Source organism: Eubalaena glacialis, chromosome 16 (assembly GCF_028564815.1).
Source record: "Eubalaena glacialis isolate mEubGla1 chromosome 16, mEubGla1.1.hap2.+ XY, whole genome shotgun sequence".
Taxonomy (NCBI): Eukaryota; Metazoa; Chordata; class Mammalia; order Artiodactyla; family Balaenidae; genus Eubalaena; species Eubalaena glacialis.
In genome coordinates this window covers 25,021,524-25,039,470 of record NC_083731.1, presented here as the reverse complement: position 1 = coordinate 25,039,470, position 17,947 = coordinate 25,021,524, and positions in this window count along the sequence as shown.

Sequence of the window (17,947 nt, the reverse complement as noted above, 5' to 3'; positions counted from 1 at the left end):
CTTACATCACCAGAACTTCACATGCAGCTATTTTATATTACTTCTGAACCTCCCATTTGCTGAGGGATATAGGATATTTATGTATCTTGGGAACTAATGATTAAGCTTAACCGAGTCATTACTGTGGCACATTCCCACCTGTGCCTGTCTGGTAAAACTGCAGGGCTTACCTCATAACATGCGTATGGGATTTACTGACAAGCTTCGTAGGAGAGAAATTATGCTAGAGGAAAGCTTGAACACATACAATTTGATCCAGTAACAATGCCTCAGACCTCACAGAGGACACAAGAGTCTTCTTATGAAGTGTTATCTGTCCCGCAGAAATACACCCAGCCTAGCTCCATAACAAGGGAACAGATCCTAGAGAAAGGACCATTAATTAAATCAGGAACAGCCATTTCCCTAAAGTTCTCAAATACACTGGTTAGATGAGGACTTGTTTCAGTATTTCTATAATTAAAGAATATTAGGCAAAAAGAGTCAGGACAAAAGTCATTCTTTGTGGACTTCAAGATTCCAGTTCACTGATGGTGGTAGCCATGGATGATGATGGAAAACAGTGACACTGGCATGTGTGAAAGTGAAGGACTTGGGAAGAGAGGGAAAACACAGCAGTAGTAGCCAGTGGACGTGATACAGTAGCTGGTAATATATGTTTTGGGGCTTATATGAAACACACCCTGAGGACATCTCAAAATATTTGGACGAAACTTTGAAATGGGAGGAAGCCCGCCCCTATTTCAAATGAATAGCACTCTCAATGTATTATGTGTGTGCTTTTGAGTTAATGAGGAAAACAAAAAACTGGTATATACACATAGGGTAATACAGGATGAATATGTTTTGAACCAAAAAATACTGAAGACATCAAACACCTTATGATGTATCAGAGACAATTTTATAGGATTTTAACATAAAAGTGTTAATTTGTGATTAAACATACAACTTCATTTTCACCATTTATGATTTCTAAAATGAGAGATGGGTACAGGGTTTCAACACAGTTTATACGTTCCACAGTGAGTTTGTTTTGCTACTTTTTTTTATGCGCACTGAGTTAAAGATCAGTTGACTACTTTGTTGTCAGATCAGTGAAATAAAAGATGAAATCAGCAGCAGGGTCCAATATTCTAAGTTGTCCCATTGTGCCTTTACTTCAAAATGGTCTAAAATGGGATAAAATATATTCCACCTTCTCTCTCTTGTTTAGTAAAGATATATGACTTCCCTGTCAGAGCCTTACAAAGGAAATGGAATCATTGACATAACCTAGTGAGTCTCAACTGGATACAACAATGCTTTAAATTATGTTTTTGGTTTTCTCTCTTATTTTGTATGACTTGGAAACTTTCATTTTTAATTTGTCACCTACATGGGAGGGAGGAAAAATAAAGATTGCTGAAACACTGGGCTTATTTTCATGATCACAATAGACATGTTGAGCTGGATCTCTGTGTCCCTCCTTCCTTTATATCCTTTACTGTCAGGGATCCTTGCCAAGCCCCAGCTAAACACTTTCAGAGAAGGCAATTAAAAAGCAACTAGTAAGCTTTTCTCTTTCCATGGAAAGAGGAATCTATGAGCAGTAGATCAACAGTAGAATGATACAGACCTATTTTAGTGATGATTTATATGTAACAATTGTTGGGAGTGTGTAAGAAACAGATCCCAAAATGAATGTGACTTTAGTAGCTGTTCCATTAACCCAAGATTCAAAAAAATCTAGGAGGGAGTCAGTACTGTTTTTCAAGATATTTTCACATTTGAGTTACTTGTTAGAATGTGCAACGAAGCTCTGTCATATAAAGTTTATTTTTTCTTTTTTTGAGGTTACAGGATTATACATAAGCCTCCAAAATGTTATTTGTTTTCTTCTTTGGAGGTAGGTAATGTAAAAATGAGAAAATATATTCATTTAATTTTTAATATGAAGACTTAAGGACCTACTCCTGTCATTCACTAGCAGTATGGTTATAAGAAAGTCATTTTACCTGCCGGAACTTACTTTAATTTCATCTAGTGAAAATTAATGCACATATCAGTTTTTAATCACTAAAGTGAGCATCAAGTTAACTTTGTAAACAACAGTGCTTATAATATATAAAGATTAATAGCAGAGCTGACACACTGGCTTCAAAGAGAACACCTCCAAATATGTTTTCTTTTGCCTGTGCAAGGTTATACAAATTATAAAATTGCTTCTATTTTCAGTTCCAGTATGTAAAGAGCTCGGAAGTCATTATTCCCACATAGGTCACAGAGTAAACTACCCACTCTGAAATTTGGAGAGACAGATGAATACAGAGAGTCACAGATGAGATATGCTCAGGTAGAACGGAAGCCACTGGAGCCATAAACTGGTAGAAGCACTTAAATGGTAATGGTGATGAACTGCTGGAGGCTGAGTGTGGACTAGTATGAAAATGAGAAATGTATGAAGACTCGTTCTTGGTGGGGGAGGAGCTCACACTTCCTTGGGCTTTGCCTCTTGCAATTCATAGTGAAGAACTGAGAACGAGCCACTCATGGTTCTGTCTGGCAGGGGAGTAAAAGAGTGGTCCTTGTCATGCATGTCCAAGTCCTTCTAAATAACAAAAGCCTACTCTTCAGGAGGGAAAATCTTTACCAGAGACTTTTCCAACAGATGTATAAGGGTATTTCTCCCACTGCAACCCCTGTTAGTCTTCATATATCACCAAGAGGTGGGAAAGGGGGAAAGCTATACAATAAGAAAAATGTGTAAAGCCCGGAGACACATGCCCACCAAAGACTGATTTAATTGGAAGATACTAAAATAATCCTCTACTTCCAAACACTTATCAATATACCAACAGGACTCCAGGATAATCATAGTGAATTATAGCTGAAAGAGCTGCAGGAGGCAGACTCAAAGTGAGAAGGAGTACTTAGGATAGGCCAAAGTCAAGAGTGGAGACAAAAATGAGGACACTAGAGAAATTTGAAGTCTCTGACACTTATCACTACAGCAAGTACAAAAAGAACAAAACTCAACTCCTAGCCAGATTAACATAAATCCCCACACTAGAGTTCTATTAACCACAGTTCCTATTCCCTGACACAGCATGTCTGGCTTTTAAGAAAAAAAGTTACAATGCATACTAAAAGCCAATATGAAACACAAACACAGTCTTTAGATGCAAAGCAAGCACCAGAACCAGCCTCAGATGTGACACAGATGTTGTAATTATCAGACAGGGAATTTAAAATAATTACAATAAATATGCTAAGGTTTCTATAAACCTTATAGAAACCTCTATGAAGTAGATAATATGCAAATAAGTACTGTAAGCTGAGAAATTGACATTCTAATAAAGATTCAAAAGAACAAGTTAGAATTCAAAAATACTGTAATTGAAATGAAAAATGTCTTTGAAGGGCTCATTAGCGGACTTAACAAGGCTGAGGAAAGTATCAGTACACTTGAAGTCAAGGTCAGTAGAAACTTCCCAAACTGAAATGTAAAGAGAAAAAGAATAGTTTTTCAAAAAGAACAGAACAGCAAATAACTTGGAGACAGCTTCAAAACGTGTAACAAATGCATAACTGGAATACCAGAAAGGAGAAAAGGAGAAAGGTACAACAGCAACATTGCCGTAATATCGACCTGGTGCTTTCCAACATTAATGACAGATATCAAGCCACAGATCCAGGATGTTCAGTAAACATAAAGAATAAATACCAAAAAAAAACAATAACCGTAAGACTACACCTAGACATATACTCAAGCTACAGAAAACCATATATAAAGGAAATCTTAAAAAAAAAATTAGAGGGAAAAAAATCTTAACTATAGATGAACATGGTAAGACCAATAGCCTACTTCTCATTAGAAACCATGAAAGCAACAAGAAAATGGAATGAAATGTTTAAAGTGTTGAAAGACAAAAAGAAAAACACTAATTTAGCATGCCACAACTTTATTTCTCTTTCTTCAAAATGAAAGAGAAATAAAGACTTTATCAGACAAACAAAAACTGAGTTAATTCATTGCTAGGAGGTCTGCCTTGCCAGAAACAGTAAAATATTATATTCAGGTAGAAGGGTTATAATATAGGTTAGGAATTTGTATCTATATATGAAAGCAAAGACATCAGAGAATAAATAAATTAAGGTAAAATAAATTCATTTTTTCTTATTCACAAATAATGTAAAATATAACTGTTTAAAGTAATACTAATAGCAATACTGCTTTGGATTCTTACAGCAAATGGTGAAATAAATGACAGAAAATTTCATAGGAGATGAGGGGAAGTAATTGTGAATACTCTGCTATAAAGTATCTGCACTACATTTGAGGCAGAAAACAATTATTAGAAAATGGACTTACAGTTGTGAGAAATATATATGATATACTCTATGTTAACTACTAAAATGTACTAAAGGAACTAAGGTTGATATGCTAAGAAAGGAGATGAAATTAACATAAAATTCTCAATTAAAGCCAGATAAAACAGAAAAAACACCGCATATGTAGAAAACAGCTACAAATATGGTTGACATTAATCCATATGTATCAATAATCACTTTCACTGTAATGGTCTAAATACACCAATTAAAAGACAGACATTGTCAGACTGAGTAAATATCAAGATCAAACTATATGCTGTTTACAGGAAATCAAATTTAAATAAAATAGGTTGAAAATAAAGGATGGATAAAGGTATACCATGTAAACACTAACCCAAAGAAAATAAGAGAATTAATTTCTGACAAAGGTGACTTCAGAATAAGGAAGACTGTCAGGAGTAAGGAGAGGCATTACTTCATGATAAAGTTATCTATTCTCTAAAAAGACACAGCAAACCTAGTTGACTAAATACCTATATTAGTCTCTGTCTGTCAAATTACCACAAACTTCGTAAAATAAAACAAGAGAAATTTATTTTATCATAGTTCCAGAGGCCAGAAGTCTAAAATCAAGGTGTCATCAGGGCTGTTCTTCCTCTGGATGCTTTTAGGGGAGAATCCATTCCTCGCCTCTTTCAGCTTTTGATGGCTGCCAGCATTCTTTGACTTGTGGATGCATCACTCAACCTCAGCTTCCAGGGTCACATTGTCTACACTTCTTTTCTGTGTCCTCCTGTTCTGTCTGTCCCAAACCTCCCTTTGCCCTTCTTTTATAAGGAAGTATCATTTAATTTGGGGCTCACATGAATATGCTAGGATTGTCTCCTTATCTCAAGATCCTTAACTATTTCACATCTACATAAACACCCTTTTTCCAAATAAGATAATATTCACAGGCTCTAAGATTTTAACATGGATATCTTTTGGAAGATCATTTTAAAAAACTTTAATACTCTTCATTTTTGAAAGCAGTTTTAGGTTAAAAAAGTATTGCATAGGAAGTACAGAAGTTTTCATATACCCCCCTCTACCCACACACAGTTTCCTCTCTTAGTGTGATGCATCTATCACAATTAATGAACCAATACTGATGTATTATTATTAAGTATACCATTTACATTAGAGTACACTCTGTACTGTAAAATTCTATGGATTTTGCCAAATACCTAATATCATATATAAAATACATCAATGTCATACAGAATAAATTCAGTGCTCTAAAAATGATCGGTGCTCAACCTCTCCCCTAAAAATCCTGGGAACCACTAATCTTTTTACTGTCTCTAAAGTTTTGCCTTTTCCAGCATGTCATATAGTTGAAATCATACATTATGTAGCATTTTTATACTGGTTTTCACTCAGCAATATGTATGTAAGTTTCACTTAAATATTTTCTAATTATAGATTATTAAACATCTTAGACTATTAAAATATTGTATAATCTAAACCTTTTGCTAAGTCTTACAGACATGATATATCAAGTTTATGTTAAAATAATAAGCAATAATCGTTTTATTTGAATAGAAGAATTCCTTTATTGGGTGTAACTTCAATATTTCACACAGGTAGGTATACGGCTAAAACTTTTGTGTTAGTGCTCAATGATTTTCTATTATTTTCCTAAAAATACAATTTTGTCTGGCCTAAGATGTGGATATTAATGGCTAGAATAATTCTGCAGAAGCAGAATAGCCTATAATGAGAAAAAGTTTAAATTTGAAATGCGATGACCTGACTGTAGACAATTTTTACAGTCTATGGTTTCAAACAAACCTACTGTCAGAAGACTCTCATTTTGTTTAAGTTTTTCAGTTTGATTCGATAACTATCCAGTAGAGCAAATTTATAATACTTTTATCTCTAGGGGCATTATTTCTGCATTGGAAACACAGTAGCTCTTTATTCAGGAGGAAAAAAATTTCTTTATTCAGTTTTTGAAAGAGAACTAAAAGTTGAGTACTTTCCTAGTCAATATTCTTTCTGTAACTCACTTTGGAGAAGAGAAATGATTTAGTATTTTGGTTAGGTTCATAATCAAAGTAAATATGTTCATCTTAAAATTATCCAATTAATTACAGTAATGTAGGAACATCTAATCAAATTAATTTATACTGAAAAATGATTGAATGACCTAGCCAACTATTTACAAAACTTGTATGTAACACTGATTAAATGACCGACATCTATTTTACTCTGTATTGTTTATTTCCCTGCTGTTTACTTACAAATATTCCAGACGTAATAACAACACCAGAAAGATTGTTTTATCAGGTTTGTATTTATTTAAATCAAAGTTCAATAAAATATATGCCTAGAAGAGAAGGGAACTTAAAAAATTAATTCCTTTCCTAAGTATTTTTAACTTTCCTTCTTGTTTCCTGGGATTAAAATCTACTCTAAGCTAACTTTTGCTATGGGCATGTTTTATATTTAATATTTCTGCTCCATTTTCCCTTTTGCTTCAAATGGATTAGATCTCCAGTACTACTATGCTGTGATAAGTAATTCTAAATCTTTAAAGATCTGCCCTATAGTTCTGTTATTTCATAGTACTATTTATCTACCCGACTTCCCATCATCTTCATTACCAATTCCCCAGTGCAGTTAATGTCATGTTACTATGGGGTGGGGAGGATTAAATATGAGCTACTATTAGCTATTAAGTTCTTCTCAGAGATATTTGTCTATTTCGAAGTGATTTACTTGTTAATCTATAGGGGTTTCTGATGCTATCAATTTTACAAATTGAAAAACATAGTGGGAGACCTTCAAGATGGCAGAAGAGTAAGATGTGGAGATCACCTTGCTCCCCACAAATACATCAGAAAGACATCTACATGTGGAACAACTCCTACAGAACACCTACTGAATGCTGGCAGAAGACCTCAGACTTCCCCAAATGCAAGAAACTATCCACGTATATGGGTAGGGCAAAAGAAAAAAGAAAAAACAAGAGACAAAAGAATAGGGATGGGACCTGCCCCTCTGGGAGGGAGCTGTGAAGGAGGAAAAGTTTCCACACACTAGGAAGCCCCTTCACTGGCAGAGACTGGGGCGTGGCAGGGGGGAAGCTTCAGAGCCATGGAGGACAACACAGCAACAGGGGTGCGGAGGGCAAAGCGGAGAGATTCCCGCACAGAGGGTCGGTGCCGACCAGCACTCACCAGCCCGAGAGGCTTGTCTGCTCACCCGCCGGGGCGGGCAGGGGCTGGCAGCTGAGACTCGGGCTTTGGAGGTCGGATCCCAGGGAGAGGACTGGGGTTGGCTGCGTGAACACAGCCTGAAGGGGGCTAGTGTGCCACAGCTAGCCGGGAGGGTGTCCAGGAAAAAGTCTGGAGCTGCCTAAGAGGCGAGAGACCATTGGTTTGGGGTGCGCGAGGAGAGGGGATTCAGAGCACCGCCTAAACGAGCTCCAGAGATGGGCACAAGCTGCGGCTGTCAGAGAGGACACCACAGACGGGCATGAAACGCTAAGGCTGCTGCTGCCGCCACCAAGAAGCCTGTGTGCAAGCACAGGTCACTATTCACACCTCCCCTCCTGGGAGCCAGTGCAGCCCACCACTGTCAGGGTCCCGTGATCCAGGGACAACTTCCCCGGGAGAACACATGGCGCGTCTCAGGCTGGTGCAACATCACGCCGGCCTCTGCCGCCGCAGGCTTGCCCCGCATCCGTACCCCTCCCTCCCCCCTGGCCTGAGTGAGCCAGAGCGCCTGAATCAGCTGCTCCTTTAACCCCGTCCTGTCTGAGCGAAGAACAGATGCCCTCAGGCGACCTACACTCAGAGGCGGGCCCAAATCCAAAGCTGAACCCCGGGAGCTGTGCGAACAAAGAAGAGAAAGGGAAATCTCTCCCAGCAGCCTCAGAAGCAGCGGATTAAAGCTCCACAAACAACTTGATGTGCCTGCATCTGTGGAATACCCGAATAGACAACGAATCATTTCAAAATTGAGGTGGTGGACTTTGGGAGCAATGATATGTATATATTTTTCCTTTTTCTCTTCTTGTGAGTGTGTATATGTATGCTTCCTTGTGTGATTTTGTCTGTATAGCTTTGCTTTTACCATTTGTCCTAGGGTTCTGTCTGTCGCTTTTTTTTTTAGTATAGTTTTTAGCGCTTGTTAACATTCATGGATTTGTTTTTTGGTTTGGATGCTCTCTTCTTTCTTTTCTCTCTTTTTAATTTTTTAAATTTTTAATAATTATTTTTTACTATTTATTTTATTTAATTCTTTCTTTCTTTCTTTTTTTCTCCCTTTACTTCTGAGCCACGTGGCTGACAAGGTCTTGGTGTTCCGGCCAGCTGTCAGGCCTGAGCCTCTGCAGTGGGAGAGCCGAATTCAGGACACTGGTCCACAAGAGATCTCCCGGCCCCACATAATATCAATCAGCTAGAGCTCTCCCAGAGATCTTCATCTCAACGCTAAGACTCAGCTCCACTCAACGACCAGCAAGCTACAGTGCTGGACACCCTATGCCAAAAAACAAGCAAGACAGGGACACAACCCCACCCATTAGCAGAGAGGCTGCCTAAAATCATAATAAGGTCACTGACACCCCAAAAGACATCACCAGACATGGTCCTGCCCACCAGAAGGACAAAATCCAGCCTCATCCACCAGAACTAGTCCCCTCCACCAGGAAGCCTACACAACCCACTGAACCAACCTTAGCCACTGGGGACAGACACCAAAAACAATGGGAACTACAAACCTGCAGCCTGCGAAAAGGAGACCCCAAACACGGTAAGTTAAGAAAAATGACAAGATAGAGAAACACACAGCAGATGAAGGAGCAAGGTAAAAACCCACCAGACCAAACAAATGAAGAGGAAATAGGCAGTCTACCTAAAAAAGAATTCAGAGTAATGATAGTAAAGATGATCCAAAATCTTGGAAATAGAATGGAGAAAATACAAGAAACGTTTCAAAAGGACCTGGAAGAACTAAAGAGCAAACAAACAATGATGAACAACACAATAAATGAAACTCAAAATTCTCTAGAAGGAATCAATAGCAGAATAACTGAGGCAGAAGAATGGATAAGTGATCTGGAAGATAAAACAGTGGAAATAACTACCACAGAGCAGAATAAAGAAAAAAGAATGAAAATAATTAGGGACAGTCTCAGAGACCTCTGGGACAACGTTAAATGAACCAACATTCGAATTATAGGGGTCCCAGAAGAAGAAGAGAAAAAGAAAGGGATTGAGAAAATATTTGAAGAGATTATAGTTGAACACTTCCCTAATATGAGAAAGGACATAGTTAATCAAGTCCAGGAAGTGCAGAGAGCCCCATACAGGTTAAATCCAAGGAGAAACAAGCCAAGACACATATTAATCAAACTATCAAAAATTAAATACTATGAAAAAATGTTAAAAGCAGCAAGGGAAAAACAACAAATAACATACAAGGGAATCTCCATAGGTTAACAGCTTAACTTTCAGCAGAAACTCTGCAAGCTAGAAGGGATGGCAGGACATATTTAAAGTGATGAAAGGGAAAAATTTACAACCCAGATTACTCTACCCAGCAAGGATCTCATTCAGATTCAACGGAGAAATCAAAACCTTTACAGACAAGCAAAATCTAACAGAATTCATCACCACCAAACAAGCTACAACCAATGCTAAAGGAACTTCTCTAGGCAGGAAACACAAGAGAAGGAAAAGACCTACAATAACAAACCCAAAACAATTAAGAAAATGGTAATAGGAACATACATATTGATAATTACCTTAAATGTAAATGGATTAAATGCTCCAACCAAAAGACATAGACTGGCTGAATGGATACAAAAACAAGACCCATATATATGCTGTCTACAAGAGACCCATTTCAGACCAAGGGACACATACAGACTGAAAGTGAGGGGATGGAAAAAGATATTTCATGCAAATGGAAATCAAAAGAAAGCTGGAGTAGCAATTCTCATATCAGACAAAATAGAGTTTAAAATAAAGACTATTACAATAGACAAAGAAGGATACGACAGAATGATCAAGGGAGCAATCCAAGAAGAAGATATAACAGTGGTAAATATTTATGCACCCAACATAGGAGCACCACAATACATAAGGCAAATGCTAACAGCCATAAAAGGGGAAACCGACAGTAACACAATCATAGTTGGGGATTTTAACACCCCACTTTCACCAATGGACAGATCATCCAAAATGAAAATAAATAAGGAAACATAAGCTTTGAATGATGCATTAAACAAAATGGACTTAATTGATATTTATAGGACATTCCATCCAAAAACAACAGAATACAGTTTCTTCTCAAGTGCTCATGGAACATTCTCCAGGATAGATCCTATCTTGGGTCACAAATAAAGCCTTGGTAAATTTAAGAAAATTGAAATGGTATCAAGTATCTTTTCCAAGCACAACGCTATGAGATTAGATATCAATTACAGGAAAAAATCTGTAAAAATTACAAACACATGGAGGCTAAACAATACACTACTAAATAACTAAAAGATCACTGAAGAAATCAAAGAGGAAATCAAAAAGTACCTAGAGACAAATGACAATGGAGACACGACGACCCAAAACCTATGGGATGCAGCAAGAGCAGTTCTAAGAGGGAAGTTTATAGCAATACAATCCTACTTCAAGAAACAACAAATATCTGAAATAAACAACTTAAACTTACACCTAAAGCAATTAGAGAAAGAGGAACAAAAAAATCCCAAAGTTAGCAGAAGGAAAGAAATCATAAAGATCTGATCAGAAATAAATGAAAAAGAAATGAAGGAAAGAATAGCAAAGATCAATAAAAGTAAAAGCTGGTTCTTTGTGAAGATAAACAAAATTGATAAACCATTAGCTAGACTCATCAAGAAAAAAAGGGAGAACACTGAAATCAATAGATTTAGAAATGAAAAAGAAGTAACAACTGGCACTGCAGAAATACAAAGGATCATGAGAGATTACTACAAGCAACTCTATGACAATAAAATGGACAACCTGGAAGAAATGGACAAATTCTTAGAAAAGCACAACTTTCTGAGACTGAACCAGGAAGAAATAGAAAATATAAACAGACCAATCACAAGCACTGAAATTGAGACTGTGATTAAAAATCTTCCAACAAACAAAAGCCCAGGTCCAGATGGCTTCACAGGCGAATTCTATCAAACATTTAGAGAAGAGTTAACACCTATCCTTCTCAAACTCTTCCAAAATATGGCAGAGGGAGGAACACTCCCAAACTCATTCTACATGGCCACCATCACCCTGATACCAAAACCAGACAAAGATGTCACAAAGAAAGAAAACTACAGAAAGAAAACCATATCACTGATGAACATAGATGCAAAAATCCTCAACAAAATACTAGCAAGCAGATCCAACAGCACATTAAAATGATCATACACCATGATCAAGTGGGGTTTATACCAGGAAAGCAAGGATTCTTCAATATACGCAAATCAATCAATGTGATACAACATATCAACAAACTGAAGTAGAAAAACCATATGATCATCTCAATAGATCCAGAAAAAGCTTTTGACAAAATTCAACACGCATTTATGATAAAAACCCTCCAGAAAGTAGGCATAGAGGGAGCTGACCTCAACATAATAAAGGCCATATATGACAAACCCACAACCAATATAGTTCTCAATGGTGAAAAACTGAAGCCATTTCCACTAAGATCAGGAGCAAGGCACTCTCACCACTATTATTCAACATAGTTTTGGAAGTTTTAGCCACAGCAATCAGAGAAGAAAAAAAATAAAAGGAATCCAAATCGGAAAAGAAGAAGTAAAGCTGTCACTGTTTGCAGATGACATGATACTATATACAGAGAATCCTAAAGATGGTACCAGAAAACTACTAGAGCTAATCAGTGAATTTGGTAAAGTAGCAGGATACAAAATTAATGCACAGAAATCTCTTGCTTTCCTATAAACTAATGATGAAAAATCTGAAAGAGAAATTAAGGAAACACTCCCATTTACCATTGCAACAAAAAGAATTAAATGCCTAGGAATAAACCTACCTAAGGAGACAAAACACCTATATGCAGAACACTATAAGACACTGATTAAAGAAATTAAAGATTATACAAACAGATAGAGAGGTATACCATGTTCTTGGATTGGAAGAATCATTATTGTGAAAATGACTCTACTACCCAAAGCAATCTACACATTCAATGCAATTCTTATCAAACTACCAATGGCATTTTTCACAGAACTAGAACAAAAATTTTACAATTTGTAGGGAAAGACAAAAGACCTCGAATAGCCAAAGCAATCTTGAGAAAGAAAAATGGAGCTGGAGGAATCAGGCTCCCTGACTTCAGTCTATACTACAAAGATACAGTAATCAAGACAGTATGGTACTGGCACAGAAACAGAAATATAGATAAATGGAACAGGATAGAAAGCCCAGAGATAAACCCACGCACCTATGGTCAACTTATTTTTGATAAAGGAGGCAAGAATATACAATGGAGAAAAGACAGCCTCTTCAGTAAGTGTTGCTGGGAAAACTAGACAGCTACATGTAAAAGAATGAAATTAGAACACTCCCTAACACCATATACAAATATAAACTCAGAAGGATTAAAGACCTAGATGTAAGGCCAGACACTATCAAACTCTTAGAGGAAAACATAGGTAGAACACTCTATGACATAAATCACAGCAAGATCCTTTTTGACTCAGCTCCTAGAGAAATGGAAATAAAAACAAAAATAAACAAATGGGACCTAATGAAACTTAAAAGCTTTTGCACAGCAAAGGAAACCATAAACAAGATGAGAAGACAACCCTCAGAATGGGAGAAAATATTTGCAAATGAAGCAAATGACAAAGCATTAATCTCCAAAATTTACAAGTAGGTCATGGAGCTCAATATCAAAAAAACAAACAACCCAATCCAAAAATGGGCAGAAGACCTAAATAGACATTTCTCCAAAGAAGATATACAGATTGCCAACAAACACATGAAAGAATGCTCAACATCACTAATTATTAGAGAAATGCAAATCAAAACTACAATGAGGTATCACCTCACACCAGTTAGAATGGGCATCATCTGAAATCTACAAACAATAAATGCTGGAGAGGGTGTGGAGAAAAGGCAACCCTCTTGCACTGTTGGTGGGAATGTAAATTGATACAGCCACTATGGAGAACTATATGGAGGTTCCTTAAAAAACTAAAAATAGAACTACCATATGACCCAACAATCCCACTACTGTGCATATACCCTGAGAAAACCATAATTCAAAAAGAGTCATGTACCACAATGTTCACTGCAGCTCTATTTACAATAGCCAGGACATGGAAGCAAACCTAAGTGTCCATTGACAGATGAATGGAGAAAGAAGATGTGGCACATATATACAATGGAATATTACTCAGCCATAAAAAAGAAATGAAATTGAGTTATTTGTAGTGAAGTGGATGCACGTAGAGTCTGTCATACAGAGTGAATTAAATCAGAAAGAGAAAAATAAATACCGTATGCTAACACATATATATGGAATCTAATTAAAAAAAATGGTTTTGAAGAACCTAAGGGAGGGACAGGAAAAAAGATGCAGATGTAGAGAATGGACTTGAGGACACAGGGAGGTGTGAGGGTAAGCTGGGACGAAGTGAGAGAGTGGCATGGACTTATATATACTATCAAATGTAAAATAGATAGCTAGTGGGAAGCAGCAGCATAGCACAGGGAGATCAGCTCCGTGCTTTGTGTCCACCTAGAGGGGTGGGATAGGGAGGGTGGGAGGCAGATACAAGAGGGAGGAGATATGGGGATATATGTCTATGTATAGCTTATTTACTTTGTTATAAAGCAGAAACTAACACACCATTGTAAAGCAATTATACTCCAAAAAACGTGTTTTAAAAAAAAGAAAAGAAAAGGAAATCAAAGTGTAGTGAAATTTTTCAAGCAGTCATTATTTGAGATTTGGAAAATAACGGGTAATGAATGCTGAGTCAGATAATTTTGCCACAGCTTAGTATTGTAGATTCTGTAAAATTTTCCAAGATTTTTATGCAACAAGTCTCTTTTGAGTCTGATTTCCTACTATTCATTACTTGAAATGTTTGTCTGAAAGACAAATAGTTTTTGTCTCGGCTTTTCATCAGTATATCTATCCTCTAGCAGAAGAATAATCAGAATGAACTGTAGCCTTTCTTAAAATATACTTCATTTATAGGACAACATAAAAGTAAATCAAGGACAGATACATTGAAGGTCATAACTATAAATAGTCACAATTTTAAATTGGTTAAATGAGTACACTTAATTTCATTATATACTAAAATAAATTCAAATTTCATATGTATAATATTCATAGTTACAAATAATTTATTAAGGGCAAGAAAATACCTGCTATTTAATATAACAGTCAAGTGGGATTCTATTTCCACCCAGGATGTTGAAATCTGAGAAATGCTGCCCTACTACAACAATGAGCAAAAAATGTAACTTTCACAAACTTTTTTTTTTTTTTTGCAAGTAATCAGAGATCTGAGGTTTCAGGGCAACTAGGAGGCCTGATATTCAAGAGGGGACAGATGTCTCTAAGGCGAGACAAAATGTGGTAGAGCACTGAAGCAAAAAAGAGCTGTCAAATAAGCACAATGTAATGGAAAACAGAGACAACATGCATGAATAGATGGAGGATTTCAGCACAGAGATGGAAACTATAAGAGAGCCAAAATAAAAGACTATAAATTTAAAAGTACACGTTATCAGATATGAAGAATTCTTTCAATGGACTCATCAATTGAAGAAACACGCATCTAAGGAGAAAATTAGTGAATGATAGGTCAGTAAAAAATTACCAAAATGAAAACTCATAAAGAAAAAACAAGTGAAACAAAAACAGAACATCTTAGGATTGTGGGACAAAATTAAAAGATTTAATATACATGTAATTGAAGCCTCAGAATAAAAATAAACTGAATAGGAAAAATATATATTTAAAAAGACATTGGGTAATCAACAATTTTCTTAAAATATAGAAAGATATTAGCCACAGACCCCTAAAATTTAAAGAATCCCAAATGAGTCTAAAAGAAATGCGAAAACAAAGCAAAACATACATGTAAACACATACCTCAACACATCATGTTCAAACCATCACATTAAACTAGTGAAAACTGAGGATAAAGAGAAAATCTTGAAGGTAGTAGTGGGGATGGGGGAAAAAATGATACATTATATACAGAGAAAAAGACAGAAATTATAGCACAAACTAAGCAAACTAGGCAATAGAGTGATATTTTGAAAGCACTGAAAGGTAAAAAACATCAACTGAGGAATCTATACCCAAGGAATTTATTTTTCAAAAAATTAAACAAAGCAAAGCATTTTTTGACAAATAAATGTTGAGTAAACTCATTGACTGAAGAATTATGCCACAAAAATGATAAAGGTAATTCTTTAGGAAGATTTATGATACCAGAAACTTGGATTTACACAAGGAAATGAAGAGATCTGAATACACATAAAATGAGTTAAATATAATAGCCACTTACTATAGCCACTGTTATTAACTGAATAAAACTCATTCTTGGCAAATGAGATTAAAACAATGGAAGATAAAATATGAAAATAAGATCTTACTGGGTACGAGTAATTGAATCATATAAGTAAGATTTATTTTAGATTTCTCACATTCAATTTTATTCCTGTGTTGCCTAAATATTTTTTTATTGTTTCAGATTTTAAAAGTTCATGTGGAATTTCAAAAGGTTAGATTGGTAAGTCTAAATTAATGTTACCATACTGCAATTCACTTGCATAAAGTTTGAAAACCAAAGTTTTACTCAAAGTAAAATTAGAAAATATCAAAATATGTATTCAGCTTATACATGTAAATATTTATATATATATATATATCTTTGAGCTATAAGAAATACCTTAAAATTTGAAGTAGATTATCCTTTGGCCTAGATTAATTTATTATTCTTAATCATTAATATACTGAGTTCCAAAGCTCCATATTTTAGGATTTTCTTTCAATAAAATTATAGTATGCAGAATTTTATTTGAAATAAGAACAATCCATTATTTTGTTGGTAGGGAAGGAAATGTGTTTTGTCCCCTGATGTACTATAGCATTATATATTCAATAAATATGATACAGCTTTTAAAAGCTTTGGGAAACACTATAGTATTCTTTAATTGTTTCATTTTTTTACATTGCACATTGTAATAGTACCTAAAACAATAGATTTGTTCTAGTACTGAGAAAAATATGTATTTTCATAAACTGTTCAAATTCACATAATTATATAAGTATCACACGATGTTTTTTAAGTGACTACGTTTGAAATTGTTTGACAGTTCACAACTCTATCAACTACAATTAAAATAACTTTTGTTTTTATTTGAGCAAGTGTTGACTGACCTCTTCAGTATCTCTCCCTGTTATTTCCACCCACAAAGGAATTTCAAAGCTCCATCTTCTCTTCTCTTTTCTCAACTGGTATCTACCTCCAAAGTTCTGGTTTAGAGCATTCTATTCAACATTCTTCATTAAATCCTAAATCCAAACATTCTTTCCTATTGCAAAATTCTGAGGTTCTAATTTCAGGCAGGTAGGAGAATACTCTCACAAATGACGACTACAAAATCCAAGAGTAAAACAATTTCAGGAATTCCTTGGACCTGCCTATCTTAATAACATCAACAACAAAACAAATGGGAAGGATGATAGCAGAGGGTAGAGATGGCTGAGCAAATTCTAGCTGTCAGCTCAGTGTTGGGAGCTAGTCTCCACTGATTTTTAGTGTGTCTGCACTTTGCTTACCCTGAAGCTGATTAAGAGAAAGCAGTGGTCTTTTTTAGTTTTTGTATTAAGACACCAGAATTTGATTCATTAAGATATATCCCAAGATATATGGAACAGAAGGGGAAAAAAAGGTCCAGACGTGAGAATATGTTGACATTTCTGGGCATTCAGGCCAACTATTACGTGATATGTAATGTATGTATACATAAAGACTAGTAGAATTTCATGAAACATATAAAACTGTGAGAATTACAGAGATCTTTTACAATTTAAATTAGGCATTAATTTAATTTTGAGGACTATACAAGTCAGGATAGACTCTCCTATTTGCCCAAATACTGTATGTGAAAAGATATTTTAAATGATCTATTTTATAGCTTCTTATTGTACACTGACATTTAAAATAGTTTAACATTATCAAATAAAAATATTTTAAAGACTAAATGTGTGCAAACTTCTTCAAATAATAAAATTATCCCAACATAAACAGAATTTATTATGAATAAGATATGTGAAATCAGAAAGGCATAAACCATCAACCTCATTTTAAAGCCAAAGCTTGACTTTCCTCATGCATAAGATATTTATTTCAACTTTCAGATTGTAAAACTGATTACACCTTAATTTATGTATGTGAAACACTCTCCCCCTCCAAAAAAGACTCGAAGTGTAGGTAATAGTTGAGAAGACTAGACACATAACAAGGTGTAAAAACTTTGTATTTCTTAACTGAAATCATAGCAATTAAATTATAATTAGGATGTGAAGACAGTAATGGCTAGATTCATTTATTCATGAT